Source organism: Somniosus microcephalus, unplaced genomic scaffold (assembly GCF_052327205.1).
Source record: "Somniosus microcephalus isolate GS21.2 unplaced genomic scaffold, FLI_Smic_1.0 scaffold562, whole genome shotgun sequence".
Classification (NCBI taxonomy): domain Eukaryota; kingdom Metazoa; phylum Chordata; class Chondrichthyes; order Squaliformes; family Somniosidae; genus Somniosus; species Somniosus microcephalus.
The window spans coordinates 38,199-65,430 of NW_028225749.1; the positions used below are offsets into that span (position 1 = coordinate 38,199).

General features: G+C 57.8%; 31 non-coding genes and 2 pseudogenes across 31 annotated transcripts; all 33 read left to right on the top strand.

Annotated features, from left to right (window-relative positions):
- The first annotated feature begins 41 nt into the window (after nucleotides 1-41).
- LOC147081339 (U2 spliceosomal RNA) lies at nucleotides 42-232 on the top strand. The gene has a single exon (XR_015076706.1). It is a non-coding gene; the product is annotated as a U2 spliceosomal RNA (small nuclear RNA).
- Nucleotides 233-870: 638 nt separating this feature from the next.
- On the top strand, nucleotides 871-1,061 carry LOC147081340 (U2 spliceosomal RNA). The gene has a single exon (XR_015076707.1). It is a non-coding gene; the product is annotated as a U2 spliceosomal RNA (small nuclear RNA).
- Nucleotides 1,062-1,699: 638 nt separating this feature from the next.
- On the top strand, nucleotides 1,700-1,890 carry LOC147081341 (U2 spliceosomal RNA). The gene has a single exon (XR_015076708.1). It is a non-coding gene; the product is annotated as a U2 spliceosomal RNA (small nuclear RNA).
- Nucleotides 1,891-2,528: 638 nt separating this feature from the next.
- Nucleotides 2,529-2,719, top strand: LOC147081342 (U2 spliceosomal RNA). The gene has a single exon (XR_015076675.1). It is a non-coding gene; the product is annotated as a U2 spliceosomal RNA (small nuclear RNA).
- A 638-nt stretch (nucleotides 2,720-3,357) lies between these two features.
- LOC147081343 (U2 spliceosomal RNA) lies at nucleotides 3,358-3,548 on the top strand. Its single transcript, XR_015076709.1, has one exon. It is a non-coding gene; the product is annotated as a U2 spliceosomal RNA (small nuclear RNA).
- Nucleotides 3,549-4,186: 638 nt separating this feature from the next.
- Nucleotides 4,187-4,377, top strand: LOC147081344 (U2 spliceosomal RNA). The gene has a single exon (XR_015076710.1). It is a non-coding gene; the product is annotated as a U2 spliceosomal RNA (small nuclear RNA).
- Nucleotides 4,378-5,015: 638 nt separating this feature from the next.
- Nucleotides 5,016-5,206, top strand: LOC147081345 (U2 spliceosomal RNA). Its single transcript, XR_015076711.1, has one exon. It is a non-coding gene; the product is annotated as a U2 spliceosomal RNA (small nuclear RNA).
- A 638-nt stretch (nucleotides 5,207-5,844) lies between these two features.
- Nucleotides 5,845-6,035, top strand: LOC147081346 (U2 spliceosomal RNA). The gene has a single exon (XR_015076676.1). It is a non-coding gene; the product is annotated as a U2 spliceosomal RNA (small nuclear RNA).
- Nucleotides 6,036-6,673: 638 nt separating this feature from the next.
- LOC147081347 (U2 spliceosomal RNA) lies at nucleotides 6,674-6,864 on the top strand. The gene has a single exon (XR_015076712.1). It is a non-coding gene; the product is annotated as a U2 spliceosomal RNA (small nuclear RNA).
- A 638-nt stretch (nucleotides 6,865-7,502) lies between these two features.
- Nucleotides 7,503-7,693, top strand: LOC147081348 (U2 spliceosomal RNA). The gene has a single exon (XR_015076713.1). It is a non-coding gene; the product is annotated as a U2 spliceosomal RNA (small nuclear RNA).
- A 638-nt stretch (nucleotides 7,694-8,331) lies between these two features.
- On the top strand, nucleotides 8,332-8,522 carry LOC147081349 (U2 spliceosomal RNA). The gene has a single exon (XR_015076714.1). It is a non-coding gene; the product is annotated as a U2 spliceosomal RNA (small nuclear RNA).
- A 638-nt stretch (nucleotides 8,523-9,160) lies between these two features.
- LOC147081350 (U2 spliceosomal RNA) lies at nucleotides 9,161-9,351 on the top strand. Its single transcript, XR_015076716.1, has one exon. It is a non-coding gene; the product is annotated as a U2 spliceosomal RNA (small nuclear RNA).
- A 638-nt stretch (nucleotides 9,352-9,989) lies between these two features.
- Nucleotides 9,990-10,180, top strand: LOC147081351 (U2 spliceosomal RNA). The gene has a single exon (XR_015076677.1). It is a non-coding gene; the product is annotated as a U2 spliceosomal RNA (small nuclear RNA).
- Nucleotides 10,181-10,818: 638 nt separating this feature from the next.
- Nucleotides 10,819-11,009, top strand: LOC147081352 (U2 spliceosomal RNA). Its single transcript, XR_015076717.1, has one exon. It is a non-coding gene; the product is annotated as a U2 spliceosomal RNA (small nuclear RNA).
- A 638-nt stretch (nucleotides 11,010-11,647) lies between these two features.
- On the top strand, nucleotides 11,648-11,838 carry LOC147081353 (U2 spliceosomal RNA). The gene has a single exon (XR_015076718.1). It is a non-coding gene; the product is annotated as a U2 spliceosomal RNA (small nuclear RNA).
- A 638-nt stretch (nucleotides 11,839-12,476) lies between these two features.
- Nucleotides 12,477-12,667, top strand: LOC147081354 (U2 spliceosomal RNA). The gene has a single exon (XR_015076719.1). It is a non-coding gene; the product is annotated as a U2 spliceosomal RNA (small nuclear RNA).
- Nucleotides 12,668-13,305: 638 nt separating this feature from the next.
- On the top strand, nucleotides 13,306-13,496 carry LOC147081355 (U2 spliceosomal RNA). The gene has a single exon (XR_015076720.1). It is a non-coding gene; the product is annotated as a U2 spliceosomal RNA (small nuclear RNA).
- A 638-nt stretch (nucleotides 13,497-14,134) lies between these two features.
- On the top strand, nucleotides 14,135-14,312 carry LOC147081356 (U2 spliceosomal RNA; annotated as a pseudogene).
- Nucleotides 14,313-14,950: 638 nt separating this feature from the next.
- LOC147081357 (U2 spliceosomal RNA) lies at nucleotides 14,951-15,141 on the top strand. The gene has a single exon (XR_015076721.1). It is a non-coding gene; the product is annotated as a U2 spliceosomal RNA (small nuclear RNA).
- A 638-nt stretch (nucleotides 15,142-15,779) lies between these two features.
- Nucleotides 15,780-15,970, top strand: LOC147081358 (U2 spliceosomal RNA). The gene has a single exon (XR_015076722.1). It is a non-coding gene; the product is annotated as a U2 spliceosomal RNA (small nuclear RNA).
- Nucleotides 15,971-16,608: 638 nt separating this feature from the next.
- Nucleotides 16,609-16,799, top strand: LOC147081359 (U2 spliceosomal RNA). Its single transcript, XR_015076723.1, has one exon. It is a non-coding gene; the product is annotated as a U2 spliceosomal RNA (small nuclear RNA).
- Nucleotides 16,800-17,437: 638 nt separating this feature from the next.
- Nucleotides 17,438-17,628, top strand: LOC147081360 (U2 spliceosomal RNA). Its single transcript, XR_015076724.1, has one exon. It is a non-coding gene; the product is annotated as a U2 spliceosomal RNA (small nuclear RNA).
- Nucleotides 17,629-18,266: 638 nt separating this feature from the next.
- Nucleotides 18,267-18,457, top strand: LOC147081361 (U2 spliceosomal RNA). The gene has a single exon (XR_015076725.1). It is a non-coding gene; the product is annotated as a U2 spliceosomal RNA (small nuclear RNA).
- Nucleotides 18,458-19,095: 638 nt separating this feature from the next.
- On the top strand, nucleotides 19,096-19,286 carry LOC147081362 (U2 spliceosomal RNA). The gene has a single exon (XR_015076727.1). It is a non-coding gene; the product is annotated as a U2 spliceosomal RNA (small nuclear RNA).
- A 638-nt stretch (nucleotides 19,287-19,924) lies between these two features.
- On the top strand, nucleotides 19,925-20,115 carry LOC147081363 (U2 spliceosomal RNA). The gene has a single exon (XR_015076728.1). It is a non-coding gene; the product is annotated as a U2 spliceosomal RNA (small nuclear RNA).
- An 807-nt stretch (nucleotides 20,116-20,922) lies between these two features.
- LOC147081364 (U2 spliceosomal RNA) lies at nucleotides 20,923-21,136 on the top strand (annotated as a pseudogene).
- A 638-nt stretch (nucleotides 21,137-21,774) lies between these two features.
- LOC147081365 (U2 spliceosomal RNA) lies at nucleotides 21,775-21,965 on the top strand. Its single transcript, XR_015076729.1, has one exon. It is a non-coding gene; the product is annotated as a U2 spliceosomal RNA (small nuclear RNA).
- Nucleotides 21,966-22,603: 638 nt separating this feature from the next.
- LOC147081366 (U2 spliceosomal RNA) lies at nucleotides 22,604-22,794 on the top strand. Its single transcript, XR_015076730.1, has one exon. It is a non-coding gene; the product is annotated as a U2 spliceosomal RNA (small nuclear RNA).
- A 638-nt stretch (nucleotides 22,795-23,432) lies between these two features.
- Nucleotides 23,433-23,623, top strand: LOC147081367 (U2 spliceosomal RNA). The gene has a single exon (XR_015076731.1). It is a non-coding gene; the product is annotated as a U2 spliceosomal RNA (small nuclear RNA).
- A 638-nt stretch (nucleotides 23,624-24,261) lies between these two features.
- Nucleotides 24,262-24,452, top strand: LOC147081368 (U2 spliceosomal RNA). The gene has a single exon (XR_015076599.1). It is a non-coding gene; the product is annotated as a U2 spliceosomal RNA (small nuclear RNA).
- A 638-nt stretch (nucleotides 24,453-25,090) lies between these two features.
- On the top strand, nucleotides 25,091-25,281 carry LOC147081369 (U2 spliceosomal RNA). Its single transcript, XR_015076600.1, has one exon. It is a non-coding gene; the product is annotated as a U2 spliceosomal RNA (small nuclear RNA).
- Nucleotides 25,282-25,919: 638 nt separating this feature from the next.
- Nucleotides 25,920-26,110, top strand: LOC147081370 (U2 spliceosomal RNA). Its single transcript, XR_015076601.1, has one exon. It is a non-coding gene; the product is annotated as a U2 spliceosomal RNA (small nuclear RNA).
- Nucleotides 26,111-26,748: 638 nt separating this feature from the next.
- On the top strand, nucleotides 26,749-26,939 carry LOC147081371 (U2 spliceosomal RNA). The gene has a single exon (XR_015076602.1). It is a non-coding gene; the product is annotated as a U2 spliceosomal RNA (small nuclear RNA).
- Nucleotides 26,940-27,232: the final 293 nt, after the last annotated feature.

Below are 27,232 nucleotides of genomic sequence, written 5' to 3' on the forward strand. Positions count from 1 at the left end.
AGGCCGAGGGACACTTGCGCGTCGGCGGGAGTTTACAGGCTATCGCTTCTCGGCCTTTTGGCTAAGATCAAGTGTAGTATCTGTTCTTATCAGTTTAATATCTGATACGTCCCCTATCTGGGGACCAAATATTAAATTGATTTTTGGAACAGGGAGATGGAACAGGGGCTTGCTCCGTCCACTCCACGCATCGACCTGGTATTGCAGTGCTTCCGGGAGCGGTGCAGCTTCCCCTCTTTGGGGTGGGAAGTCGCAAAAGTCAAAAGCAGAAAAAGTTTTCGCACCACTTTCAGCCGTGCTGTCTTTCCTTTGTAGAGCCGCTCGGGCTCGCCCTTGTCGTGCCGCCGCCTTACTTTTCACCCGCTCGCTGGCCGGCCGCGCCGCAGGCTAAGCAGCCGCCTTCGGGGGTGTTTTTCGCTCTGCGTTTGCATGTCAAAATTGTGTTTTTCTTTCTTATTTGCATATGGGGACGTGCCCTGGATTTCAGGGCGGGGCCTCGCCACCTTTCCCGCTCTGCAGCTGACCTGGACCGTGCTGCACCCTGTTGGATTTCTGAGCCACTGCGCCCGCCCCCGTTGGAAAAGGAGGGGGGAGGGGACACCGCAAGCCCCGCCGGCGCGCTCCTGCGCGCCGCCCGGTTGGTTAATTGCTCGCAAAATGCAAATGCTTTCATGGCGTCATCTCCGCCGAAGGGAAGGGGGTGCCATACGGGCACGGCTTTTCGTCTGGCTTGCAAGTAAGTAAGCCCTGGCCGAAATTGCTCTCTTGCTGCAGGCCCGCCGTCGCACCTGCGCTCGGCCGACCGCGGCCAGATTGACGGAGAAGACAGAGGCCGAGGGACACTTGCGCGTCGGCGGGAGTTTACAGGCTATCGCTTCTCGGCCTTTTGGCTAAGATCAAGTGTAGTATCTGTTCTTATCAGTTTAATATCTGATACGTCCCCTATCTGGGGACCAAATATTAAATTGATTTTTGGAACAGGGAGATGGAACAGGGGCTTGCTCCGTCCACTCCACGCATCGACCTGGTATTGCAGTGCTTCCGGGAGCGGTGCAGCTTCCCCTCTTTGGGGTGGGAAGTCGCAAAAGTCAAAAGCAGAAAAAGTTTTCGCACCACTTTCAGCCGTGCTGTCTTTCCTTTGTAGAGCCGCTCGGGCTCGCCCTTGTCGTGCCGCCGCCTTACTTTTCACCCGCTCGCTGGCCGGCCGCGCCGCAGGCTAAGCAGCCGCCTTCGGGGGTGTTTTTCGCTCTGCGTTTGCATGTCAAAATTGTGTTTTTCTTTCTTATTTGCATATGGGGACGTGCCCTGGATTTCAGGGCGGGGCCTCGCCACCTTTCCCGCTCTGCAGCTGACCTGGACCGTGCTGCACCCTGTTGGATTTCTGAGCCACTGCGCCCGCCCCCGTTGGAAAAGGAGGGGGGAGGGGACACCGCAAGCCCCGCCGGCGCGCTCCTGCGCGCCGCCCGGTTGGTTAATTGCTCGCAAAATGCAAATGCTTTCATGGCGTCATCTCCGCCGAAGGGAAGGGGGTGCCATACGGGCACGGCTTTTCGTCTGGCTTGCAAGTAAGTAAGCCCTGGCCGAAATTGCTCTCTTGCTGCAGGCCCGCCGTCGCACCTGCGCTCGGCCGACCGCGGCCAGATTGACGGAGAAGACAGAGGCCGAGGGACACTTGCGCGTCGGCGGGAGTTTACAGGCTATCGCTTCTCGGCCTTTTGGCTAAGATCAAGTGTAGTATCTGTTCTTATCAGTTTAATATCTGATACGTCCCCTATCTGGGGACCAAATATTAAATTGATTTTTGGAACAGGGAGATGGAACAGGGGCTTGCTCCGTCCACTCCACGCATCGACCTGGTATTGCAGTGCTTCCGGGAGCGGTGCAGCTTCCCCTCTTTGGGGTGGGAAGTCGCAAAAGTCAAAAGCAGAAAAAGTTTTCGCACCACTTTCAGCCGTGCTGTCTTTCCTTTGTAGAGCCGCTCGGGCTCGCCCTTGTCGTGCCGCCGCCTTACTTTTCACCCGCTCGCTGGCCGGCCGCGCCGCAGGCTAAGCAGCCGCCTTCGGGGGTGTTTTTCGCTCTGCGTTTGCATGTCAAAATTGTGTTTTTCTTTCTTATTTGCATATGGGGACGTGCCCTGGATTTCAGGGCGGGGCCTCGCCACCTTTCCCGCTCTGCAGCTGACCTGGACCGTGCTGCACCCTGTTGGATTTCTGAGCCACTGCGCCCGCCCCCGTTGGAAAAGGAGGGGGGAGGGGACACCGCAAGCCCCGCCGGCGCGCTCCTGCGCGCCGCCCGGTTGGTTAATTGCTCGCAAAATGCAAATGCTTTCATGGCGTCATCTCCGCCGAAGGGAAGGGGGTGCCATACGGGCACGGCTTTTCGTCTGGCTTGCAAGTAAGTAAGCCCTGGCCGAAATTGCTCTCTTGCTGCAGGCCCGCCGTCGCACCTGCGCTCGGCCGACCGCGGCCAGATTGACGGAGAAGACAGAGGCCGAGGGACACTTGCGCGTCGGCGGGAGTTTACAGGCTATCGCTTCTCGGCCTTTTGGCTAAGATCAAGTGTAGTATCTGTTCTTATCAGTTTAATATCTGATACGTCTCCTATCTGGGGACCAAATATTAAATTGATTTTTGGAACAGGGAGATGGAACAGGGGCTTGCTCCGTCCACTCCACGCATCGACCTGGTATTGCAGTGCTTCCGGGAGCGGTGCAGCTTCCCCTCTTTGGGGTGGGAAGTCGCAAAAGTCAAAAGCAGAAAAAGTTTTCGCACCACTTTCAGCCGTGCTGTCTTTCCTTTGTAGAGCCGCTCGGGCTCGCCCTTGTCGTGCCGCCGCCTTACTTTTCACCCGCTCGCTGGCCGGCCGCGCCGCAGGCTAAGCAGCCGCCTTCGGGGGTGTTTTTCGCTCTGCGTTTGCATGTCAAAATTGTGTTTTTCTTTCTTATTTGCATATGGGGACGTGCCCTGGATTTCAGGGCGGGGCCTCGCCACCTTTCCCGCTCTGCAGCTGACCTGGACCGTGCTGCACCCTGTTGGATTTCTGAGCCACTGCGCCCGCCCCCGTTGGAAAAGGAGGGGGGAGGGGACACCGCAAGCCCCGCCGGCGCGCTCCTGCGCGCCGCCCGGTTGGTTAATTGCTCGCAAAATGCAAATGCTTTCATGGCGTCATCTCCGCCGAAGGGAAGGGGGTGCCATACGGGCACGGCTTTTCGTCTGGCTTGCAAGTAAGTAAGCCCTGGCCGAAATTGCTCTCTTGCTGCAGGCCCGCCGTCGCACCTGCGCTCGGCCGACCGCGGCCAGATTGACGGAGAAGACAGAGGCCGAGGGACACTTGCGCGTCGGCGGGAGTTTACAGGCTATCGCTTCTCGGCCTTTTGGCTAAGATCAAGTGTAGTATCTGTTCTTATCAGTTTAATATCTGATACGTCCCCTATCTGGGGACCAAATATTAAATTGATTTTTGGAACAGGGAGATGGAACAGGGGCTTGCTCCGTCCACTCCACGCATCGACCTGGTATTGCAGTGCTTCCGGGAGCGGTGCAGCTTCCCCTCTTTGGGGTGGGAAGTCGCAAAAGTCAAAAGCAGAAAAAGTTTTCGCACCACTTTCAGCCGTGCTGTCTTTCCTTTGTAGAGCCGCTCGGGCTCGCCCTTGTCGTGCCGCCGCCTTACTTTTCACCCGCTCGCTGGCCGGCCGCGCCGCAGGCTAAGCAGCCGCCTTCGGGGGTGTTTTTCGCTCTGCGTTTGCATGTCAAAATTGTGTTTTTCTTTCTTATTTGCATATGGGGACGTGCCCTGGATTTCAGGGCGGGGCCTCGCCACCTTTCCCGCTCTGCAGCTGACCTGGACCGTGCTGCACCCTGTTGGATTTCTGAGCCACTGCGCCCGCCCCCGTTGGAAAAGGAGGGGGGAGGGGACACCGCAAGCCCCGCCGGCGCGCTCCTGCGCGCCGCCCGGTTGGTTAATTGCTCGCAAAATGCAAATGCTTTCATGGCGTCATCTCCGCCGAAGGGAAGGGGGTGCCATACGGGCACGGCTTTTCGTCTGGCTTGCAAGTAAGTAAGCCCTGGCCGAAATTGCTCTCTTGCTGCAGGCCCGCCGTCGCACCTGCGCTCGGCCGACCGCGGCCAGATTGACGGAGAAGACAGAGGCCGAGGGACACTTGCGCGTCGGCGGGAGTTTACAGGCTATCGCTTCTCGGCCTTTTGGCTAAGATCAAGTGTAGTATCTGTTCTTATCAGTTTAATATCTGATACGTCCCCTATCTGGGGACCAAATATTAAATTGATTTTTGGAACAGGGAGATGGAACAGGGGCTTGCTCCGTCCACTCCACGCATCGACCTGGTATTGCAGTGCTTCCGGGAGCGGTGCAGCTTCCCCTCTTTGGGGTGGGAAGTCGCAAAAGTCAAAAGCAGAAAAAGTTTTCGCACCACTTTCAGCCGTGCTGTCTTTCCTTTGTAGAGCCGCTCGGGCTCGCCCTTGTCGTGCCGCCGCCTTACTTTTCACCCGCTCGCTGGCCGGCCGCGCCGCAGGCTAAGCAGCCGCCTTCGGGGGTGTTTTTCGCTCTGCGTTTGCATGTCAAAATTGTGTTTTTCTTTCTTATTTGCATATGGGGACGTGCCCTGGATTTCAGGGCGGGGCCTCGCCACCTTTCCCGCTCTGCAGCTGACCTGGACCGTGCTGCACCCTGTTGGATTTCTGAGCCACTGCGCCCGCCCCCGTTGGAAAAGGAGGGGGGAGGGGACACCGCAAGCCCCGCCGGCGCGCTCCTGCGCGCCGCCCGGTTGGTTAATTGCTCGCAAAATGCAAATGCTTTCATGGCGTCATCTCCGCCGAAGGGAAGGGGGTGCCATACGGGCACGGCTTTTCGTCTGGCTTGCAAGTAAGTAAGCCCTGGCCGAAATTGCTCTCTTGCTGCAGGCCCGCCGTCGCACCTGCGCTCGGCCGACCGCGGCCAGATTGACGGAGAAGACAGAGGCCGAGGGACACTTGCGCGTCGGCGGGAGTTTACAGGCTATCGCTTCTCGGCCTTTTGGCTAAGATCAAGTGTAGTATCTGTTCTTATCAGTTTAATATCTGATACGTCCCCTATCTGGGGACCAAATATTAAATTGATTTTTGGAACAGGGAGATGGAACAGGGGCTTGCTCCGTCCACTCCACGCATCGACCTGGTATTGCAGTGCTTCCGGGAGCGGTGCAGCTTCCCCTCTTTGGGGTGGGAAGTCGCAAAAGTCAAAAGCAGAAAAAGTTTTCGCACCACTTTCAGCCGTGCTGTCTTTCCTTTGTAGAGCCGCTCGGGCTCGCCCTTGTCGTGCCGCCGCCTTACTTTTCACCCGCTCGCTGGCCGGCCGCGCCGCAGGCTAAGCAGCCGCCTTCGGGGGTGTTTTTCGCTCTGCGTTTGCATGTCAAAATTGTGTTTTTCTTTCTTATTTGCATATGGGGACGTGCCCTGGATTTCAGGGCGGGGCCTCGCCACCTTTCCCGCTCTGCAGCTGACCTGGACCGTGCTGCACCCTGTTGGATTTCTGAGCCACTGCGCCCGCCCCCGTTGGAAAAGGAGGGGGGAGGGGACACCGCAAGCCCCGCCGGCGCGCTCCTGCGCGCCGCCCGGTTGGTTAATTGCTCGCAAAATGCAAATGCTTTCATGGCGTCATCTCCGCCGAAGGGAAGGGGGTGCCATACGGGCACGGCTTTTCGTCTGGCTTGCAAGTAAGTAAGCCCTGGCCGAAATTGCTCTCTTGCTGCAGGCCCGCCGTCGCACCTGCGCTCGGCCGACCGCGGCCAGATTGACGGAGAAGACAGAGGCCGAGGGACACTTGCGCGTCGGCGGGAGTTTACAGGCTATCGCTTCTCGGCCTTTTGGCTAAGATCAAGTGTAGTATCTGTTCTTATCAGTTTAATATCTGATACGTCTCCTATCTGGGGACCAAATATTAAATTGATTTTTGGAACAGGGAGATGGAACAGGGGCTTGCTCCGTCCACTCCACGCATCGACCTGGTATTGCAGTGCTTCCGGGAGCGGTGCAGCTTCCCCTCTTTGGGGTGGGAAGTCGCAAAAGTCAAAAGCAGAAAAAGTTTTCGCACCACTTTCAGCCGTGCTGTCTTTCCTTTGTAGAGCCGCTCGGGCTCGCCCTTGTCGTGCCGCCGCCTTACTTTTCACCCGCTCGCTGGCCGGCCGCGCCGCAGGCTAAGCAGCCGCCTTCGGGGGTGTTTTTCGCTCTGCGTTTGCATGTCAAAATTGTGTTTTTCTTTCTTATTTGCATATGGGGACGTGCCCTGGATTTCAGGGCGGGGCCTCGCCACCTTTCCCGCTCTGCAGCTGACCTGGACCGTGCTGCACCCTGTTGGATTTCTGAGCCACTGCGCCCGCCCCCGTTGGAAAAGGAGGGGGGAGGGGACACCGCAAGCCCCGCCGGCGCGCTCCTGCGCGCCGCCCGGTTGGTTAATTGCTCGCAAAATGCAAATGCTTTCATGGCGTCATCTCCGCCGAAGGGAAGGGGGTGCCATACGGGCACGGCTTTTCGTCTGGCTTGCAAGTAAGTAAGCCCTGGCCGAAATTGCTCTCTTGCTGCAGGCCCGCCGTCGCACCTGCGCTCGGCCGACCGCGGCCAGATTGACGGAGAAGACAGAGGCCGAGGGACACTTGCGCGTCGGCGGGAGTTTACAGGCTATCGCTTCTCGGCCTTTTGGCTAAGATCAAGTGTAGTATCTGTTCTTATCAGTTTAATATCTGATACGTCCCCTATCTGGGGACCAAATATTAAATTGATTTTTGGAACAGGGAGATGGAACAGGGGCTTGCTCCGTCCACTCCACGCATCGACCTGGTATTGCAGTGCTTCCGGGAGCGGTGCAGCTTCCCCTCTTTGGGGTGGGAAGTCGCAAAAGTCAAAAGCAGAAAAAGTTTTCGCACCACTTTCAGCCGTGCTGTCTTTCCTTTGTAGAGCCGCTCGGGCTCGCCCTTGTCGTGCCGCCGCCTTACTTTTCACCCGCTCGCTGGCCGGCCGCGCCGCAGGCTAAGCAGCCGCCTTCGGGGGTGTTTTTCGCTCTGCGTTTGCATGTCAAAATTGTGTTTTTCTTTCTTATTTGCATATGGGGACGTGCCCTGGATTTCAGGGCGGGGCCTCGCCACCTTTCCCGCTCTGCAGCTGACCTGGACCGTGCTGCACCCTGTTGGATTTCTGAGCCACTGCGCCCGCCCCCGTTGGAAAAGGAGGGGGGAGGGGACACCGCAAGCCCCGCCGGCGCGCTCCTGCGCGCCGCCCGGTTGGTTAATTGCTCGCAAAATGCAAATGCTTTCATGGCGTCATCTCCGCCGAAGGGAAGGGGGTGCCATACGGGCACGGCTTTTCGTCTGGCTTGCAAGTAAGTAAGCCCTGGCCGAAATTGCTCTCTTGCTGCAGGCCCGCCGTCGCACCTGCGCTCGGCCGACCGCGGCCAGATTGACGGAGAAGACAGAGGCCGAGGGACACTTGCGCGTCGGCGGGAGTTTACAGGCTATCGCTTCTCGGCCTTTTGGCTAAGATCAAGTGTAGTATCTGTTCTTATCAGTTTAATATCTGATACGTCCCCTATCTGGGGACCAAATATTAAATTGATTTTTGGAACAGGGAGATGGAACAGGGGCTTGCTCCGTCCACTCCACGCATCGACCTGGTATTGCAGTGCTTCCGGGAGCGGTGCAGCTTCCCCTCTTTGGGGTGGGAAGTCGCAAAAGTCAAAAGCAGAAAAAGTTTTCGCACCACTTTCAGCCGTGCTGTCTTTCCTTTGTAGAGCCGCTCGGGCTCGCCCTTGTCGTGCCGCCGCCTTACTTTTCACCCGCTCGCTGGCCGGCCGCGCCGCAGGCTAAGCAGCCGCCTTCGGGGGTGTTTTTCGCTCTGCGTTTGCATGTCAAAATTGTGTTTTTCTTTCTTATTTGCATATGGGGACGTGCCCTGGATTTCAGGGCGGGGCCTCGCCACCTTTCCCGCTCTGCAGCTGACCTGGACCGTGCTGCACCCTGTTGGATTTCTGAGCCACTGCGCCCGCCCCCGTTGGAAAAGGAGGGGGGAGGGGACACCGCAAGCCCCGCCGGCGCGCTCCTGCGCGCCGCCCGGTTGGTTAATTGCTCGCAAAATGCAAATGCTTTCATGGCGTCATCTCCGCCGAAGGGAAGGGGGTGCCATACGGGCACGGCTTTTCGTCTGGCTTGCAAGTAAGTAAGCCCTGGCCGAAATTGCTCTCTTGCTGCAGGCCCGCCGTCGCACCTGCGCTCGGCCGACCGCGGCCAGATTGACGGAGAAGACAGAGGCCGAGGGACACTTGCGCGTCGGCGGGAGTTTACAGGCTATCGCTTCTCGGCCTTTTGGCTAAGATCAAGTGTAGTATCTGTTCTTATCAGTTTAATATCTGATACGTCCCCTATCTGGGGACCAAATATTAAATTGATTTTTGGAACAGGGAGATGGAACAGGGGCTTGCTCCGTCCACTCCACGCATCGACCTGGTATTGCAGTGCTTCCGGGAGCGGTGCAGCTTCCCCTCTTTGGGGTGGGAAGTCGCAAAAGTCAAAAGCAGAAAAAGTTTTCGCACCACTTTCAGCCGTGCTGTCTTTCCTTTGTAGAGCCGCTCGGGCTCGCCCTTGTCGTGCCGCCGCCTTACTTTTCACCCGCTCGCTGGCCGGCCGCGCCGCAGGCTAAGCAGCCGCCTTCGGGGGTGTTTTTCGCTCTGCGTTTGCATGTCAAAATTGTGTTTTTCTTTCTTATTTGCATATGGGGACGTGCCCTGGATTTCAGGGCGGGGCCTCGCCACCTTTCCCGCTCTGCAGCTGACCTGGACCGTGCTGCACCCTGTTGGATTTCTGAGCCACTGCGCCCGCCCCCGTTGGAAAAGGAGGGGGGAGGGGACACCGCAAGCCCCGCCGGCGCGCTCCTGCGCGCCGCCCGGTTGGTTAATTGCTCGCAAAATGCAAATGCTTTCATGGCGTCATCTCCGCCGAAGGGAAGGGGGTGCCATACGGGCACGGCTTTTCGTCTGGCTTGCAAGTAAGTAAGCCCTGGCCGAAATTGCTCTCTTGCTGCAGGCCCGCCGTCGCACCTGCGCTCGGCCGACCGCGGCCAGATTGACGGAGAAGACAGAGGCCGAGGGACACTTGCGCGTCGGCGGGAGTTTACAGGCTATCGCTTCTCGGCCTTTTGGCTAAGATCAAGTGTAGTATCTGTTCTTATCAGTTTAATATCTGATACGTCCCCTATCTGGGGACCAAATATTAAATTGATTTTTGGAACAGGGAGATGGAACAGGGGCTTGCTCCGTCCACTCCACGCATCGACCTGGTATTGCAGTGCTTCCGGGAGCGGTGCAGCTTCCCCTCTTTGGGGTGGGAAGTCGCAAAAGTCAAAAGCAGAAAAAGTTTTCGCACCACTTTCAGCCGTGCTGTCTTTCCTTTGTAGAGCCGCTCGGGCTCGCCCTTGTCGTGCCGCCGCCTTACTTTTCACCCGCTCGCTGGCCGGCCGCGCCGCAGGCTAAGCAGCCGCCTTCGGGGGTGTTTTTCGCTCTGCGTTTGCATGTCAAAATTGTGTTTTTCTTTCTTATTTGCATATGGGGACGTGCCCTGGATTTCAGGGCGGGGCCTCGCCACCTTTCCCGCTCTGCAGCTGACCTGGACCGTGCTGCACCCTGTTGGATTTCTGAGCCACTGCGCCCGCCCCCGTTGGAAAAGGAGGGGGGAGGGGACACCGCAAGCCCCGCCGGCGCGCTCCTGCGCGCCGCCCGGTTGGTTAATTGCTCGCAAAATGCAAATGCTTTCATGGCGTCATCTCCGCCGAAGGGAAGGGGGTGCCATACGGGCACGGCTTTTCGTCTGGCTTGCAAGTAAGTAAGCCCTGGCCGAAATTGCTCTCTTGCTGCAGGCCCGCCGTCGCACCTGCGCTCGGCCGACCGCGGCCAGATTGACGGAGAAGACAGAGGCCGAGGGACACTTGCGCGTCGGCGGGAGTTTACAGGCTATCGCTTCTCGGCCTTTTGGCTAAGATCAAGTGTAGTATCTGTTCTTATCAGTTTAATATCTGATACGTCTCCTATCTGGGGACCAAATATTAAATTGATTTTTGGAACAGGGAGATGGAACAGGGGCTTGCTCCGTCCACTCCACGCATCGACCTGGTATTGCAGTGCTTCCGGGAGCGGTGCAGCTTCCCCTCTTTGGGGTGGGAAGTCGCAAAAGTCAAAAGCAGAAAAAGTTTTCGCACCACTTTCAGCCGTGCTGTCTTTCCTTTGTAGAGCCGCTCGGGCTCGCCCTTGTCGTGCCGCCGCCTTACTTTTCACCCGCTCGCTGGCCGGCCGCGCCGCAGGCTAAGCAGCCGCCTTCGGGGGTGTTTTTCGCTCTGCGTTTGCATGTCAAAATTGTGTTTTTCTTTCTTATTTGCATATGGGGACGTGCCCTGGATTTCAGGGCGGGGCCTCGCCACCTTTCCCGCTCTGCAGCTGACCTGGACCGTGCTGCACCCTGTTGGATTTCTGAGCCACTGCGCCCGCCCCCGTTGGAAAAGGAGGGGGGAGGGGACACCGCAAGCCCCGCCGGCGCGCTCCTGCGCGCCGCCCGGTTGGTTAATTGCTCGCAAAATGCAAATGCTTTCATGGCGTCATCTCCGCCGAAGGGAAGGGGGTGCCATACGGGCACGGCTTTTCGTCTGGCTTGCAAGTAAGTAAGCCCTGGCCGAAATTGCTCTCTTGCTGCAGGCCCGCCGTCGCACCTGCGCTCGGCCGACCGCGGCCAGATTGACGGAGAAGACAGAGGCCGAGGGACACTTGCGCGTCGGCGGGAGTTTACAGGCTATCGCTTCTCGGCCTTTTGGCTAAGATCAAGTGTAGTATCTGTTCTTATCAGTTTAATATCTGATACGTCCCCTATCTGGGGACCAAATATTAAATTGATTTTTGGAACAGGGAGATGGAACAGGGGCTTGCTCCGTCCACTCCACGCATCGACCTGGTATTGCAGTGCTTCCGGGAGCGGTGCAGCTTCCCCTCTTTGGGGTGGGAAGTCGCAAAAGTCAAAAGCAGAAAAAGTTTTCGCACCACTTTCAGCCGTGCTGTCTTTCCTTTGTAGAGCCGCTCGGGCTCGCCCTTGTCGTGCCGCCGCCTTACTTTTCACCCGCTCGCTGGCCGGCCGCGCCGCAGGCTAAGCAGCCGCCTTCGGGGGTGTTTTTCGCTCTGCGTTTGCATGTCAAAATTGTGTTTTTCTTTCTTATTTGCATATGGGGACGTGCCCTGGATTTCAGGGCGGGGCCTCGCCACCTTTCCCGCTCTGCAGCTGACCTGGACCGTGCTGCACCCTGTTGGATTTCTGAGCCACTGCGCCCGCCCCCGTTGGAAAAGGAGGGGGGAGGGGACACCGCAAGCCCCGCCGGCGCGCTCCTGCGCGCCGCCCGGTTGGTTAATTGCTCGCAAAATGCAAATGCTTTCATGGCGTCATCTCCGCCGAAGGGAAGGGGGTGCCATACGGGCACGGCTTTTCGTCTGGCTTGCAAGTAAGTAAGCCCTGGCCGAAATTGCTCTCTTGCTGCAGGCCCGCCGTCGCACCTGCGCTCGGCCGACCGCGGCCAGATTGACGGAGAAGACAGAGGCCGAGGGACACTTGCGCGTCGGCGGGAGTTTACAGGCTATCGCTTCTCGGCCTTTTGGCTAAGATCAAGTGTAGTATCTGTTCTTATCAGTTTAATATCTGATACGTCCCCTATCTGGGGACCAAATATTAAATTGATTTTTGGAACAGGGAGATGGAACAGGGGCTTGCTCCGTCCACTCCACGCATCGACCTGGTATTGCAGTGCTTCCGGGAGCGGTGCAGCTTCCCCTCTTTGGGGTGGGAAGTCGCAAAAGTCAAAAGCAGAAAAAGTTTTCGCACCACTTTCAGCCGTGCTGTCTTTCCTTTGTAGAGCCGCTCGGGCTCGCCCTTGTCGTGCCGCCGCCTTACTTTTCACCCGCTCGCTGGCCGGCCGCGCCGCAGGCTAAGCAGCCGCCTTCGGGGGTGTTTTTCGCTCTGCGTTTGCATGTCAAAATTGTGTTTTTCTTTCTTATTTGCATATGGGGACGTGCCCTGGATTTCAGGGCGGGGCCTCGCCACCTTTCCCGCTCTGCAGCTGACCTGGACCGTGCTGCACCCTGTTGGATTTCTGAGCCACTGCGCCCGCCCCCGTTGGAAAAGGAGGGGGGAGGGGACACCGCAAGCCCCGCCGGCGCGCTCCTGCGCGCCGCCCGGTTGGTTAATTGCTCGCAAAATGCAAATGCTTTCATGGCGTCATCTCCGCCGAAGGGAAGGGGGTGCCATACGGGCACGGCTTTTCGTCTGGCTTGCAAGTAAGTAAGCCCTGGCCGAAATTGCTCTCTTGCTGCAGGCCCGCCGTCGCACCTGCGCTCGGCCGACCGCGGCCAGATTGACGGAGAAGACAGAGGCCGAGGGACACTTGCGCGTCGGCGGGAGTTTACAGGCTATCGCTTCTCGGCCTTTTGGCTAAGATCAAGTGTAGTATCTGTTCTTATCAGTTTAATATCTGATACGTCCCCTATCTGGGGACCAAATATTAAATTGATTTTTGGAACAGGGAGATGGAACAGGGGCTTGCTCCGTCCACTCCACGCATCGACCTGGTATTGCAGTGCTTCCGGGAGCGGTGCAGCTTCCCCTCTTTGGGGTGGGAAGTCGCAAAAGTCAAAAGCAGAAAAAGTTTTCGCACCACTTTCAGCCGTGCTGTCTTTCCTTTGTAGAGCCGCTCGGGCTCGCCCTTGTCGTGCCGCCGCCTTACTTTTCACCCGCTCGCTGGCCGGCCGCGCCGCAGGCTAAGCAGCCGCCTTCGGGGGTGTTTTTCGCTCTGCGTTTGCATGTCAAAATTGTGTTTTTCTTTCTTATTTGCATATGGGGACGTGCCCTGGATTTCAGGGCGGGGCCTCGCCACCTTTCCCGCTCTGCAGCTGACCTGGACCGTGCTGCACCCTGTTGGATTTCTGAGCCACTGCGCCCGCCCCCGTTGGAAAAGGAGGGGGGAGGGGACACCGCAAGCCCCGCCGGCGCGCTCCTGCGCGCCGCCCGGTTGGTTAATTGCTCGCAAAATGCAAATGCTTTCATGGCGTCATCTCCGCCGAAGGGAAGGGGGTGCCATACGGGCACGGCTTTTCGTCTGGCTTGCAAGTAAGTAAGCCCTGGCCGAAATTGCTCTCTTGCTGCAGGCCCGCCGTCGCACCTGCGCTCGGCCGACCGCGGCCAGATTGACGGAGAAGACAGAGGCCGAGGGACACTTGCGCGTCGGCGGGAGTTTACAGGCTATCGCTTCTCGGCCTTTTGGCTAAGATCAAGTGTAGTATCTGTTCTTATCAGTTTAATATCTGATACGTCCCCTATCTGGGGACCAAATATTAAATTGATTTTTGGAACAGGGAGATGGAACAGGGGCTTGCTCCGTCCACTCCACGCATCGACCTGGTATTGCAGTGCTTCCGGGAGCGGTGCAGCTTCCCCTCTTTGGGGTGGGAAGTCGCAAAAGTCAAAAGCAGAAAAAGTTTTCGCACCACTTTCAGCCGTGCTGTCTTTCCTTTGTAGAGCCGCTCGGGCTCGCCCTTGTCGTGCCGCCGCCTTACTTTTCACCCGCTCGCTGGCCGGCCGCGCCGCAGGCTAAGCAGCCGCCTTCGGGGGTGTTTTTCGCTCTGCGTTTGCATGTCAAAATTGTGTTTTTCTTTCTTATTTGCATATGGGGACGTGCCCTGGATTTCAGGGCGGGGCCTCGCCACCTTTCCCGCTCTGCAGCTGACCTGGACCGTGCTGCACCCTGTTGGATTTCTGAGCCACTGCGCCCGCCCCCGTTGGAAAAGGAGGGGGGAGGGGACACCGCAAGCCCCGCCGGCGCGCTCCTGCGCGCCGCCCGGTTGGTTAATTGCTCGCAAAATGCAAATGCTTTCATGGCGTCATCTCCGCCGAAGGGAAGGGGGTGCCATACGGGCACGGCTTTTCGTCTGGCTTGCAAGTAAGTAAGCCCTGGCCGAAATTGCTCTCTTGCTGCAGGCCCGCCGTCGCACCTGCGCTCGGCCGACCGCGGCCAGATTGACGGAGAAGACAGAGGCCGAGGGACACTTGCGCGTCGGCGGGAGTTTACAGGCTATCGCTTCTCGGCCTTTTGGCTAAGATCAAGTGTAGTATCTGTTCTTATCAGTTTAATATCTGATACGTCCCCTATCTGGGGACCAAATATTAAATTGATTTATGGAACAGGGGCTTGCTCCGTCCACTCCACGCATCGACCTGGTATTGCAGTGCTTCCGGGAGCGGTGCAGCTTCCCCTCTTTGGGGTGGGAAGTCGCAAAAGTCAAAAGCAGAAAAAGTTTTCGCACCACTTTCAGCCGTGCTGTCTTTCCTTTGTAGAGCCGCTCGGGCTCGCCCTTGTCGTGCCGCCGCCTTACTTTTCACCCGCTCGCTGGCCGGCCGCGCCGCAGGCTAAGCAGCCGCCTTCGGGGGTGTTTTTCGCTCTGCGTTTGCATGTCAAAATTGTGTTTTTCTTTCTTATTTGCATATGGGGACGTGCCCTGGATTTCAGGGCGGGGCCTCGCCACCTTTCCCGCTCTGCAGCTGACCTGGACCGTGCTGCACCCTGTTGGATTTCTGAGCCACTGCGCCCGCCCCCGTTGGAAAAGGAGGGGGGAGGGGACACCGCAAGCCCCGCCGGCGCGCTCCTGCGCGCCGCCCGGTTGGTTAATTGCTCGCAAAATGCAAATGCTTTCATGGCGTCATCTCCGCCGAAGGGAAGGGGGTGCCATACGGGCACGGCTTTTCGTCTGGCTTGCAAGTAAGTAAGCCCTGGCCGAAATTGCTCTCTTGCTGCAGGCCCGCCGTCGCACCTGCGCTCGGCCGACCGCGGCCAGATTGACGGAGAAGACAGAGGCCGAGGGACACTTGCGCGTCGGCGGGAGTTTACAGGCTATCGCTTCTCGGCCTTTTGGCTAAGATCAAGTGTAGTATCTGTTCTTATCAGTTTAATATCTGATACGTCCCCTATCTGGGGACCAAATATTAAATTGATTTTTGGAACAGGGAGATGGAACAGGGGCTTGCTCCGTCCACTCCACGCATCGACCTGGTATTGCAGTGCTTCCGGGAGCGGTGCAGCTTCCCCTCTTTGGGGTGGGAAGTCGCAAAAGTCAAAAGCAGAAAAAGTTTTCGCACCACTTTCAGCCGTGCTGTCTTTCCTTTGTAGAGCCGCTCGGGCTCGCCCTTGTCGTGCCGCCGCCTTACTTTTCACCCGCTCGCTGGCCGGCCGCGCCGCAGGCTAAGCAGCCGCCTTCGGGGGTGTTTTTCGCTCTGCGTTTGCATGTCAAAATTGTGTTTTTCTTTCTTATTTGCATATGGGGACGTGCCCTGGATTTCAGGGCGGGGCCTCGCCACCTTTCCCGCTCTGCAGCTGACCTGGACCGTGCTGCACCCTGTTGGATTTCTGAGCCACTGCGCCCGCCCCCGTTGGAAAAGGAGGGGGGAGGGGACACCGCAAGCCCCGCCGGCGCGCTCCTGCGCGCCGCCCGGTTGGTTAATTGCTCGCAAAATGCAAATGCTTTCATGGCGTCATCTCCGCCGAAGGGAAGGGGGTGCCATACGGGCACGGCTTTTCGTCTGGCTTGCAAGTAAGTAAGCCCTGGCCGAAATTGCTCTCTTGCTGCAGGCCCGCCGTCGCACCTGCGCTCGGCCGACCGCGGCCAGATTGACGGAGAAGACAGAGGCCGAGGGACACTTGCGCGTCGGCGGGAGTTTACAGGCTATCGCTTCTCGGCCTTTTGGCTAAGATCAAGTGTAGTATCTGTTCTTATCAGTTTAATATCTGATACGTCCCCTATCTGGGGACCAAATATTAAATTGATTTTTGGAACAGGGAGATGGAACAGGGGCTTGCTCCGTCCACTCCACGCATCGACCTGGTATTGCAGTGCTTCCGGGAGCGGTGCAGCTTCCCCTCTTTGGGGTGGGAAGTCGCAAAAGTCAAAAGCAGAAAAAGTTTTCGCACCACTTTCAGCCGTGCTGTCTTTCCTTTGTAGAGCCGCTCGGGCTCGCCCTTGTCGTGCCGCCGCCTTACTTTTCACCCGCTCGCTGGCCGGCCGCGCCGCAGGCTAAGCAGCCGCCTTCGGGGGTGTTTTTCGCTCTGCGTTTGCATGTCAAAATTGTGTTTTTCTTTCTTATTTGCATATGGGGACGTGCCCTGGATTTCAGGGCGGGGCCTCGCCACCTTTCCCGCTCTGCAGCTGACCTGGACCGTGCTGCACCCTGTTGGATTTCTGAGCCACTGCGCCCGCCCCCGTTGGAAAAGGAGGGGGGAGGGGACACCGCAAGCCCCGCCGGCGCGCTCCTGCGCGCCGCCCGGTTGGTTAATTGCTCGCAAAATGCAAATGCTTTCATGGCGTCATCTCCGCCGAAGGGAAGGGGGTGCCATACGGGCACGGCTTTTCGTCTGGCTTGCAAGTAAGTAAGCCCTGGCCGAAATTGCTCTCTTGCTGCAGGCCCGCCGTCGCACCTGCGCTCGGCCGACCGCGGCCAGATTGACGGAGAAGACAGAGGCCGAGGGACACTTGCGCGTCGGCGGGAGTTTACAGGCTATCGCTTCTCGGCCTTTTGGCTAAGATCAAGTGTAGTATCTGTTCTTATCAGTTTAATATCTGATACGTCCCCTATCTGGGGACCAAATATTAAATTGATTTTTGGAACAGGGAGATGGAACAGGGGCTTGCTCCGTCCACTCCACGCATCGACCTGGTATTGCAGTGCTTCCGGGAGCGGTGCAGCTTCCCCTCTTTGGGGTGGGAAGTCGCAAAAGTCAAAAGCAGAAAAAATTTTCGCACCACTTTCAGCCGTGCTGTCTTTCCTTTGTAGAGCCGCTCGGGCTCGCCCTTGTCGTGCCGCCGCCTTACTTTTCACCCGCTCGCTGGCCGGCCGCGCCGCAGGCTAAGCAGCCGCCTTCGGGGGTGTTTTTCGCTCTGCGTTTGCATGTCAAAATTGTGTTTTTCTTTCTTATTTGCATATGGGGACGTGCCCTGGATTTCAGGGCGGGGCCTCGCCACCTTTCCCGCTCTGCAGCTGACCTGGACCGTGCTGCACCCTGTTGGATTTCTGAGCCACTGCGCCCGCCCCCGTTGGAAAAGGAGGGGGGAGGGGACACCGCAAGCCCCGCCGGCGCGCTCCTGCGCGCCGCCCGGTTGGTTAATTGCTCGCAAAATGCAAATGCTTTCATGGCGTCATCTCCGCCGAAGGGAAGGGGGTGCCATACGGGCACGGCTTTTCGTCTGGCTTGCAAGTAAGTAAGCCCTGGCCGAAATTGCTCTCTTGCTGCAGGCCCGCCGTCGCACCTGCGCTCGGCCGACCGCGGCCAGATTGACGGAGAAGACAGAGGCCGAGGGACACTTGCGCGTCGGCGGGAGTTTACAGGCTATCGCTTCTCGGCCTTTTGGCTAAGATCAAGTGTAGTATCTGTTCTTATCAGTTTAATATCTGATACGTCCCCTATCTGGGGACCAAATATTAAATTGATTTTTGGAACAGGGAGATGGAACAGGGGCTTGCTCCGTCCACTCCACGCATCGACCTGGTATTGCAGTGCTTCCGGGAGCGGTGCAGCTTCCCCTCTTTGGGGTGGGAAGTCGCAAAAGTCAAAAGCAGAAAAAGTTTTCGCACCACTTTCAGCCGTGCTGTCTTTCCTTTGTAGAGCCGCTCGGGCTCGCCCTTGTCGTGCCGCCGCCTTACTTTTCACCCGCTCGCTGGCCGGCCGCGCCGCAGGCTAAGCAGCCGCCTTCGGGGGTGTTTTTCGCTCTGCGTTTGCATGTCAAAATTGTGTTTTTCTTTCTTATTTGCATATGGGGACGTGCCCTGGATTTCAGGGCGGGGCCTCGCCACCTTTCCCGCTCTGCAGCTGACCTGGACCGTGCTGCACCCTGTTGGATTTCTGAGCCACTGCGCCCGCCCCCGTTGGAAAAGGAGGGGGGAGGGGACACCGCAAGCCCCGCCGGCGCGCTCCTGCGCGCCGCCCGGTTGGTTAATTGCTCGCAAAATGCAAATGCTTTCATGGCGTCATCTCCGCCGAAGGGAAGGGGGTGCCATACGGGCACGGCTTTTCGTCTGGCTTGCAAGTAAGTAAGCCCTGGCCGAAATTGCTCTCTTGCTGCAGGCCCGCCGTCGCACCTGCGCTCGGCCGACCGCGGCCAGATTGACGGAGAAGACAGAGGCCGAGGGACACTTGCGCGTCGGCGGGAGTTTACAGGCTATCGCTTCTCGGCCTTTTGGCTAAGATCAAGTGTAGTATCTGTTCTTATCAGTTTAATATCTGATACGTCCCCTATCTGGGGACCAAATATTAAATTGATTTTTGGAACAGGGAGATGGAACAGGGGCTTGCTCCGTCCACTCCACGCATCGACCTGGTATTGCAGTGCTTCCGGGAGCGGTGCAGCTTCCCCTCTTTGGGGTGGGAAGTCGCAAAAGTCAAAAGCAGAAAAAGTTTTCGCACCACTTTCAGCCGTGCTGTCTTTCCTTTGTAGAGCCGCTCGGGCTCGCCCTTGTCGTGCCGCCGCCTTACTTTTCACCCGCTCGCTGGCCGGCCGCGCCGCAGGCTAAGCAGCCGCCTTCGGGGGTGTTTTTCGCTCTGCGTTTGCATGTCAAAATTGTGTTTTTCTTTCTTATTTGCATATGGGGACGTGCCCTGGATTTCAGGGCGGGGCCTCGCCACCTTTCCCGCTCTGCAGCTGACCTGGACCGTGCTGCACCCTGTTGGATTTCTGAGCCACTGCGCCCGCCCCCGTTGGAAAAGGAGGGGGGAGGGGACACCGCAAGCCCCGCCGGCGCGCTCCTGCGCGCCGCCCGGTTGGTTAATTGCTCGCAAAATGCAAATGCTTTCATGGCGTCATCTCCGCCGAAGGGAAGGGGGTGCCATACGGGCACGGCTTTTCGTCTGGCTTGCAAGTAAGTAAGCCCTGGCCGAAATTGCTCTCTTGCTGCAGGCCCGCCGTCGCACCTGCGCTCGGCCGACCGCGGCCAGATTGACGGAGAAGACAGAGGCCGAGGGACACTTGCGCGTCGGCGGGAGTTTACAGGCTATCGCTTCTCGGCCTTTTGGCTAAGATCAAGTGTAGTATCTGTTCTTATCAGTTTAATATCTGATACGTCCCCTATCTGGGGACCAAATATTAAATTGATTTTTGGAACAGGGAGATGGAACAGGGGCTTGCTCCGTCCACTCCACGCATCGACCTGGTATTGCAGTGCTTCCGGGAGCGGTGCAGCTTCCCCTCTTTGGGGTGGGAAGTCGCAAAAGTCAAAAGCAGAAAAAGTTTTCGCACCACTTTCAGCCGTGCTGTCTTTCCTTTGTAGAGCCGCTCGGGCTCGCCCTTGTCGTGCCGCCGCCTTACTTTTCACCCGCTCGCTGGCCGGCCGCGCCGCAGGCTAAGCAGCCGCCTTCGGGGGTGTTTTTCGCTCTGCGTTTGCATGTCAAAATTGTGTTTTTCTTTCTTATTTGCATATGGGGACGTGCCCTGGATTTCAGGGCGGGGCCTCGCCACCTTCCCCGCTCTGCAGCTGACCTGGACCGTGCTGCACCCTGTTGGATTTCTGAGCCACTGCGCCCGCCCCCGTTGGAAAAGGAGGGGGGAGGGGACACCGCAAGCCCCGCCGGCGCGCTCCTGCGCGCCGCCCGGTTGGTTAATTGCTCGCAAAATGCAAATGCTTTCATGGCGTCATCTCCGCCGAAGGGAAGGGGGTGCCATACGGGCACGGCTTTTCGTCTGGCTTGCAAGTAAGTAAGCCCTGGCCGAAATTGCTCTCTTGCTGCAGGCCCGCCGTCGCACCTGCGCTCGGCCGACCGCGGCCAGATTGACGGAGAAGACAGAGGCCGAGGGACACTTGCGCGTCGGCGGGAGTTTACAGGCTATCGCTTCTCGGCCTTTTGGCTAAGATCAAGTGTAGTATCTGTTCTTATCAGTTTAATATCTGATACGTCCCCTATCTGGGGACCAAATATTAAATTGATTTTTGGAACAGGGAGATGGAACAGGGGCTTGCTCCGTCCACTCCACGCATCGACCTGGTATTGCAGTGCTTCCGGGAGCGGTGCAGCTTCCCCTCTTTGGGGTGGGAAGTCGCAAAAGTCAAAAGCAGAAAAAGTTTTCGCACCACTTTCAGCCGTGCTGTCTTTCCTTTGTAGAGCCGCTCGGGCTCGCCCTTGTCGTGCCGCCGCCTTACTTTTCACCCGCTCGCTGGCCGGCCGCGCCGCAGGCTAAGCAGCCGCCTTCGGGGGTGTTTTTCGCTCTGCGTTTGCATGTCAAAATTGTGTTTTTCTTTCTTATTTGCATATGGGGACGTGCCCTGGATTTCAGGGCGGGGCCTCGCCACCTTTCCCGCTCTGCAGCTGACCTGGACCGTGCTGCACCCTGTTGGATTTCTGAGCCACTGCGCCCGCCCCCGTTGGAAAAGGAGGGGGGAGGGGACACCGCAAGCCCCGCCGGCGCGCTCCTGCGCGCCGCCCGGTTGGTTAATTGCTCGCAAAATGCAAATGCTTTCATGGCGTCATCTCCGCCGAAGGGAAGGGGGTGCCATACGGGCACGGCTTTTCGTCTGGCTTGCAAGTAAGTAAGCCCTGGCCGAAATTGCTCTCTTGCTGCAGGCCCGCCGTCGCACCTGCGCTCGGCCGACCGCGGCCAGATTGACGGAGAAGACAGAGGCCGAGGGACACTTGCGCGTCGGCGGGAGTTTACAGGCTATCGCTTCTCGGCCTTTTGGCTAAGATCAAGTGTAGTATCTGTTCTTATCATTGAAACATGCTTTGATATATGTAATGATAAATGTAATGTAATTTGTAAATTGAGTGCCATGTGCTGAAGTTAATTTGCACTGTACCAGATGTGGACTGCATTGTCATGTACATGAACAAAGATTTTTATGAATAAAGCATATATATTGAAAAAAAAAAAAAAAAAAAAAAAAAAAAAATCTGTTCTTATCAGTTTAATATCTGATACGTCCCCTATCTGGGGACCAAATATTAAATTGATTTTTGGAACAGGGAGATGGAACAGGGGCTTGCTCCGTCCACTCCACGCATCGACCTGGTATTGCAGTGCTTCCGGGAGCGGTGCAGCTTCCCCTCTTTGGGGTGGGAAGTCGCAAAAGTCAAAAGCAGAAAAAGTTTTCGCACCACTTTCAGCCGTGCTGTCTTTCCTTTGTAGAGCCGCTCGGGCTCGCCCTTGTCGTGCCGCCGCCTTACTTTTCACCCGCTCGCTGGCCGGCCGCGCCGCAGGCTAAGCAGCCGCCTTCGGGGGTGTTTTTCGCTCTGCGTTTGCATGTCAAAATTGTGTTTTTCTTTCTTATTTGCATATGGGGACGTGCCCTGGATTTCAGGGCGGGGCCTCGCCACCTTTCCCGCTCTGCAGCTGACCTGGACCGTGCTGCACCCTGTTGGATTTCTGAGCCACTGCGCCCGCCCCCGTTGGAAAAGGAGGGGGGAGGGGACACCGCAAGCCCCGCCGGCGCGCTCCTGCGCGCCGCCCGGTTGGTTAATTGCTCGCAAAATGCAAATGCTTTCATGGCGTCATCTCCGCCGAAGGGAAGGGGGTGCCATACGGGCACGGCTTTTCGTCTGGCTTGCAAGTAAGTAAGCCCTGGCCGAAATTGCTCTCTTGCTGCAGGCCCGCCGTCGCACCTGCGCTCGGCCGACCGCGGCCAGATTGACGGAGAAGACAGAGGCCGAGGGACACTTGCGCGTCGGCGGGAGTTTACAGGCTATCGCTTCTCGGCCTTTTGGCTAAGATCAAGTGTAGTATCTGTTCTTATCAGTTTAATATCTGATACGTCCCCTATCTGGGGACCAAATATTAAATTGATTTTTGGAACAGGGAGATGGAACAGGGGCTTGCTCCGTCCACTCCACGCATCGACCTGGTATTGCAGTGCTTCCGGGAGCGGTGCAGCTTCCCCTCTTTGGGGTGGGAAGTCGCAAAAGTCAAAAGCAGAAAAAGTTTTCGCACCACTTTCAGCCGTGCTGTCTTTCCTTTGTAGAGCCGCTCGGGCTCGCCCTTGTCGTGCCGCCGCCTTACTTTTCACCCGCTCGCTGGCCGGCCGCGCCGCAGGCTAAGCAGCCGCCTTCGGGGGTGTTTTTCGCTCTGCGTTTGCATGTCAAAATTGTGTTTTTCTTTCTTATTTGCATATGGGGACGTGCCCTGGATTTCAGGGCGGGGCCTCGCCACCTTTCCCGCTCTGCAGCTGACCTGGACCGTGCTGCACCCTGTTGGATTTCTGAGCCACTGCGCCCGCCCCCGTTGGAAAAGGAGGGGGGAGGGGACACCGCAAGCCCCGCCGGCGCGCTCCTGCGCGCCGCCCGGTTGGTTAATTGCTCGCAAAATGCAAATGCTTTCATGGCGTCATCTCCGCCGAAGGGAAGGGGGTGCCATACGGGCACGGCTTTTCGTCTGGCTTGCAAGTAAGTAAGCCCTGGCCGAAATTGCTCTCTTGCTGCAGGCCCGCCGTCGCACCTGCGCTCGGCCGACCGCGGCCAGATTGACGGAGAAGACAGAGGCCGAGGGACACTTGCGCGTCGGCGGGAGTTTACAGGCTATCGCTTCTCGGCCTTTTGGCTAAGATCAAGTGTAGTATCTGTTCTTATCAGTTTAATATCTGATACGTCCCCTATCTGGGGACCAAATATTAAATTGATTTTTGGAACAGGGAGATGGAACAGGGGCTTGCTCCGTCCACTCCACGCATCGACCTGGTATTGCAGTGCTTCCGGGAGCGGTGCAGCTTCCCCTCTTTGGGGTGGGAAGTCGCAAAAGTCAAAAGCAGAAAAAGTTTTCGCACCACTTTCAGCCGTGCTGTCTTTCCTTTGTAGAGCCGCTCGGGCTCGCCCTTGTCGTGCCGCCGCCTTACTTTTCATCCGCTCGCTGGCCGGCCGCGCCGCAGGCTAAGCAGCCGCCTTCGGGGGTGTTTTTCGCTCTGCGTTTGCATGTCAAAATTGTGTTTTTCTTTCTTATTTGCATATGGGGACGTGCCCTGGATTTCAGGGCGGGGCCTCGCCACCTTTCCCGCTCTGCAGCTGACCTGGACCGTGCTGCACCCTGTTGGATTTCTGAGCCACTGCGCCCGCCCCCGTTGGAAAAGGAGGGGGGAGGGGACACCGCAAGCCCCGCCGGCGCGCTCCTGCGCGCCGCCCGGTTGGTTAATTGCTCGCAAAATGCAAATGCTTTCATGGCGTCATCTCCGCCGAAGGGAAGGGGGTGCCATACGGGCACGGCTTTTCGTCTGGCTTGCAAGTAAGTAAGCCCTGGCCGAAATTGCTCTCTTGCTGCAGGCCCGCCGTCGCACCTGCGCTCGGCCGACCGCGGCCAGATTGACGGAGAAGACAGAGGCCGAGGGACACTTGCGCGTCGGCGGGAGTTTACAGGCTATCGCTTCTCGGCCTTTTGGCTAAGATCAAGTGTAGTATCTGTTCTTATCAGTTTAATATCTGATACGTCCCCTATCTGGGGACCAAATATTAAATTGATTTTTGGAACAGGGAGATGGAACAGGGGCTTGCTCCGTCCACTCCACGCATCGACCTGGTATTGCAGTGCTTCCGGGAGCGGTGCAGCTTCCCCTCTTTGGGGTGGGAAGTCGCAAAAGTCAAAAGCAGAAAAAGTTTTCGCACCACTTTCAGCCGTGCTGTCTTTCCTTTGTAGAGCCGCTCGGGCTCGCCCTTGTCGTGCCGCCGCCTTACTTTTCACCCGCTCGCTGGCCGGCCGCGCCGCAGGCTAAGCAGCCGCCTTCGGGGGTGTTTTTCGCTCTGCGTTTGCATGTCAAAATTGTGTTTTTCTTTCTTATTTGCATATGGGGACGTGCCCTGGATTTCAGGGCGGGGCCTCGCCACCTTTCCCGCTCTGCAGCTGACCTGGACCGTGCTGCACCCTGTTGGATTTCTGAGCCACTGCGCCCGCCCCCGTTGGAAAAGGAGGGGGGAGGGGACACCGCAAGCCCCGCCGGCGCGCTCCTGCGCGCCGCCCGGTTGGTTAATTGCTCGCAAAATGCAAATGCTTTCATGGCGTCATCTCCGCCGAAGGGAAGGGGGTGCCATACGGGCACGGCTTTTCGTCTGGCTTGCAAGTAAGTAAGCCCTGGCCGAAATTGCTCTCTTGCTGCAGGCCCGCCGTCGCACCTGCGCTCGGCCGACCGCGGCCAGATTGACGGAGAAGACAGAGGCCGAGGGACACTTGCGCGTCGGCGGGAGTTTACAGGCTATCGCTTCTCGGCCTTTTGGCTAAGATCAAGTGTAGTATCTGTTCTTATCAGTTTAATATCTGATACGTCCCCTATCTGGGGACCAAATATTAAATTGATTTTTGGAACAGGGAGATGGAACAGGGGCTTGCTCCGTCCACTCCACGCATCGACCTGGTATTGCAGTGCTTCCGGGAGCGGTGCAGCTTCCCCTCTTTGGGGTGGGAAGTCGCAAAAGTCAAAAGCAGAAAAAGTTTTCGCACCACTTTCAGCCGTGCTGTCTTTCCTTTGTAGAGCCGCTCGGGCTCGCCCTTGTCGTGCCGCCGCCTTACTTTTCACCCGCTCGCTGGCCGGCCGCGCCGCAGGCTAAGCAGCCGCCTTCGGGGGTGTTTTTCGCTCTGCGTTTGCATGTCAAAATTGTGTTTTTCTTTCTTATTTGCATATGGGGACGTGCCCTGGATTTCAGGGCGGGGCCTCGCCACCTTTCCCGCTCTGCAGCTGACCTGGACCGTGCTGCACCCTGTTGGATTTCTGAGCCACTGCGCCCGCCCCCGTTGGAAAAGGAGGGGGGAGGGGACACCGCAAGCCCCGCCGGCGCGCTCCTGCGCGCCGCCCGGTTGGTTAATTGCTCGCAAAATGCAAATGCTTTCATGGCGTCATCTCCGCCGAAGGGAAGGGGGTGCCATACGGGCACGGCTTTTCGTCTGGCTTGCAAGTAAGTAAGCCCTGGCCGAAATTGCTCTCTTGCTGCAGGCCCGCCGTCGCACCTGCGCTCGGCCGACCGCGGCCAGATTGACGGAGAAGACAGAGGCCGAGGGACACTTGCGCGTCGGCGGGAGTTTACAGGCTATCGCTTCTCGGCCTTTTGGCTAAGATCAAGTGTAGTATCTGTTCTTATCAGTTTAATATCTGATACGTCCCCTATCTGGGGACCAAATATTAAATTGATTTTTGGAACAGGGAGATGGAACAGGGGCTTGCTCCGTCCACTCCACGCATCGACCTGGTATTGCAGTGCTTCCGGGAGCGGTGCAGCTTCCCCTCTTTGGGGTGGGAAGTCGCAAAAGTCAAAAGCAGAAAAAGTTTTCGCACCACTTTCAGCCGTGCTGTCTTTCCTTTGTAGAGCCGCTCGGGCTCGCCCTTGTCGTGCCGCCGCCTTACTTTTCATCCGCTCGCTGGCCGGCCGCGCCGCAGGCTAAGCAGCCGCCTTCGGGGGTGTTTTTCGCTCTGCGTTTGCATGTCAAAATTGTGTTTTTCTTTCTTATTTGCATATGGGGACGTGCCCTGGATTTCAGGGCGGGGCCTCGCCACCTTTCCCGCTCTGCAGCTGACCTGGACCGTGCTGCACCCTGTTGGATTTCTGAGCCACTGCGCCCGCCCCCGTTGGAAAAGGAGGGGGGAGGGGACACCGCAAGCCCCGCCGGCGCGCTCCTGCGCGCCGCCCGGTTGGTTAATTGCTCGCAAAATGCAAATGCTTTCATGGCGTCATCTCCGCCGAAGGGAAGGGGGTGCCATACGGGCACGGCTTTTCGTCTGGCTTGCAAGTAAGTAAGCCCTGGCCGAAATTGCTCTCTTGCTGCAGGCCCGCCGTCGCACCTGCGCTCGGCCGACCGCGGCCAGATTGACGGAGAAGACAGAGGCCGAGGGACACTTGCGCGTCGGCGGGAGTTTACAGGCTATCGCTTCTCGGCCTTTTGGCTAAGATCAAGTGTAGTATCTGTTCTTATCAGTTTAATATCTGATACGTCCCCTATCTGGGGACCAAATATTAAATTGATTTTTGGAACAGGGAGATGGAACAGGGGCTTGCTCCGTCCACTCCACGCATCGACCTGGTATTGCAGTGCTTCCGGGAGCGGTGCAGCTTCCCCTCTTTGGGGTGGGAAGTCGCAAAAGTCAAAAGCAGAAAAAGTTTTCGCACCACTTTCAGCCGTGCTGTCTTTCCTTTGTAGAGCCGCTCGGGCTCGCCCTTGTCGTGCCGCCGCCTTACTTTTCACCCGCTCGCTGGCCGGCCGCGCCGCAGGCTAAGCAGCCGCCTTCGGGGGTGTTTTTCGCTCTGCGTTTGCATGTCAAAATTGTGTTTTTCTTTCTTATTTGCATATGGGGACGTGCCCTGGATTTCAGGGCGGGGCCTCGCCACCTTTCCCGCTCTGCAGCTGACCTGGACCGTGCTGCACCCTGTTGGATTTCTGAGCCACTGCGCCCGCCCCCGTTGGAAAAGGAGGGGGGAGGGGACACCGCAAGCCCCGCCGGCGCGCTCCTGCGCGCCGCCCGGTTGGTTAATTGCTCGCAAAATGCAAATGCTTTCATGGCGTCATCTCCGCCGAAGGGAAGGGGGTGCCATACGGGCACGGCTTTTCGTCTGGCTTGCAAGTAAGTAAGCCCTGGCCGAAATTGCTCTCTTGCTGCAGGCCCGCCGTCGCACCTGCGCTCGGCCGACCGCGGCCAGATTGACGGAGAAGACAGAGGCCGAGGGACACTTGCGCGTCGGCGGGAGTTTACAGGCTATCGCTTCTCGGCCTTTTGGCTAAGATCAAGTGTAGTATCTGTTCTTATCAGTTTAATATCTGATACGTCCCCTATCTGGGGACCAAATATTAAATTGATTTTTGGAACAGGGAGATGGAACAGGGGCTTGCTCCGTCCACTCCACGCATCGACCTGGTATTGCAGTGCTTCCGGGAGCGGTGCAGCTTCCCCTCTTTGGGGTGGGAAGTCGCAAAAGTCAAAAGCAGAAAAAGTTTTCGCACCACTTTCAGCCGTGCTGTCTTTCCTTTGTAGAGCCGCTCGGGCTCGCCCTTGTCGTGCCGCCGCCTTACTTTTCACCCGCTCGCTGGCCGGCCGCGCCGCAGGCTAAGCAGCCGCCTTCGGGGGTGTTTTTCGCTCTGCGTTTGCATGTCAAAATTGTGTTTTTCTTTCTTATTTGCATATGGGGACGTGCCCTGGATTTCAGGGCGGGGCCTCGCCACCTTTCCCGCTCTGCAGCTGACC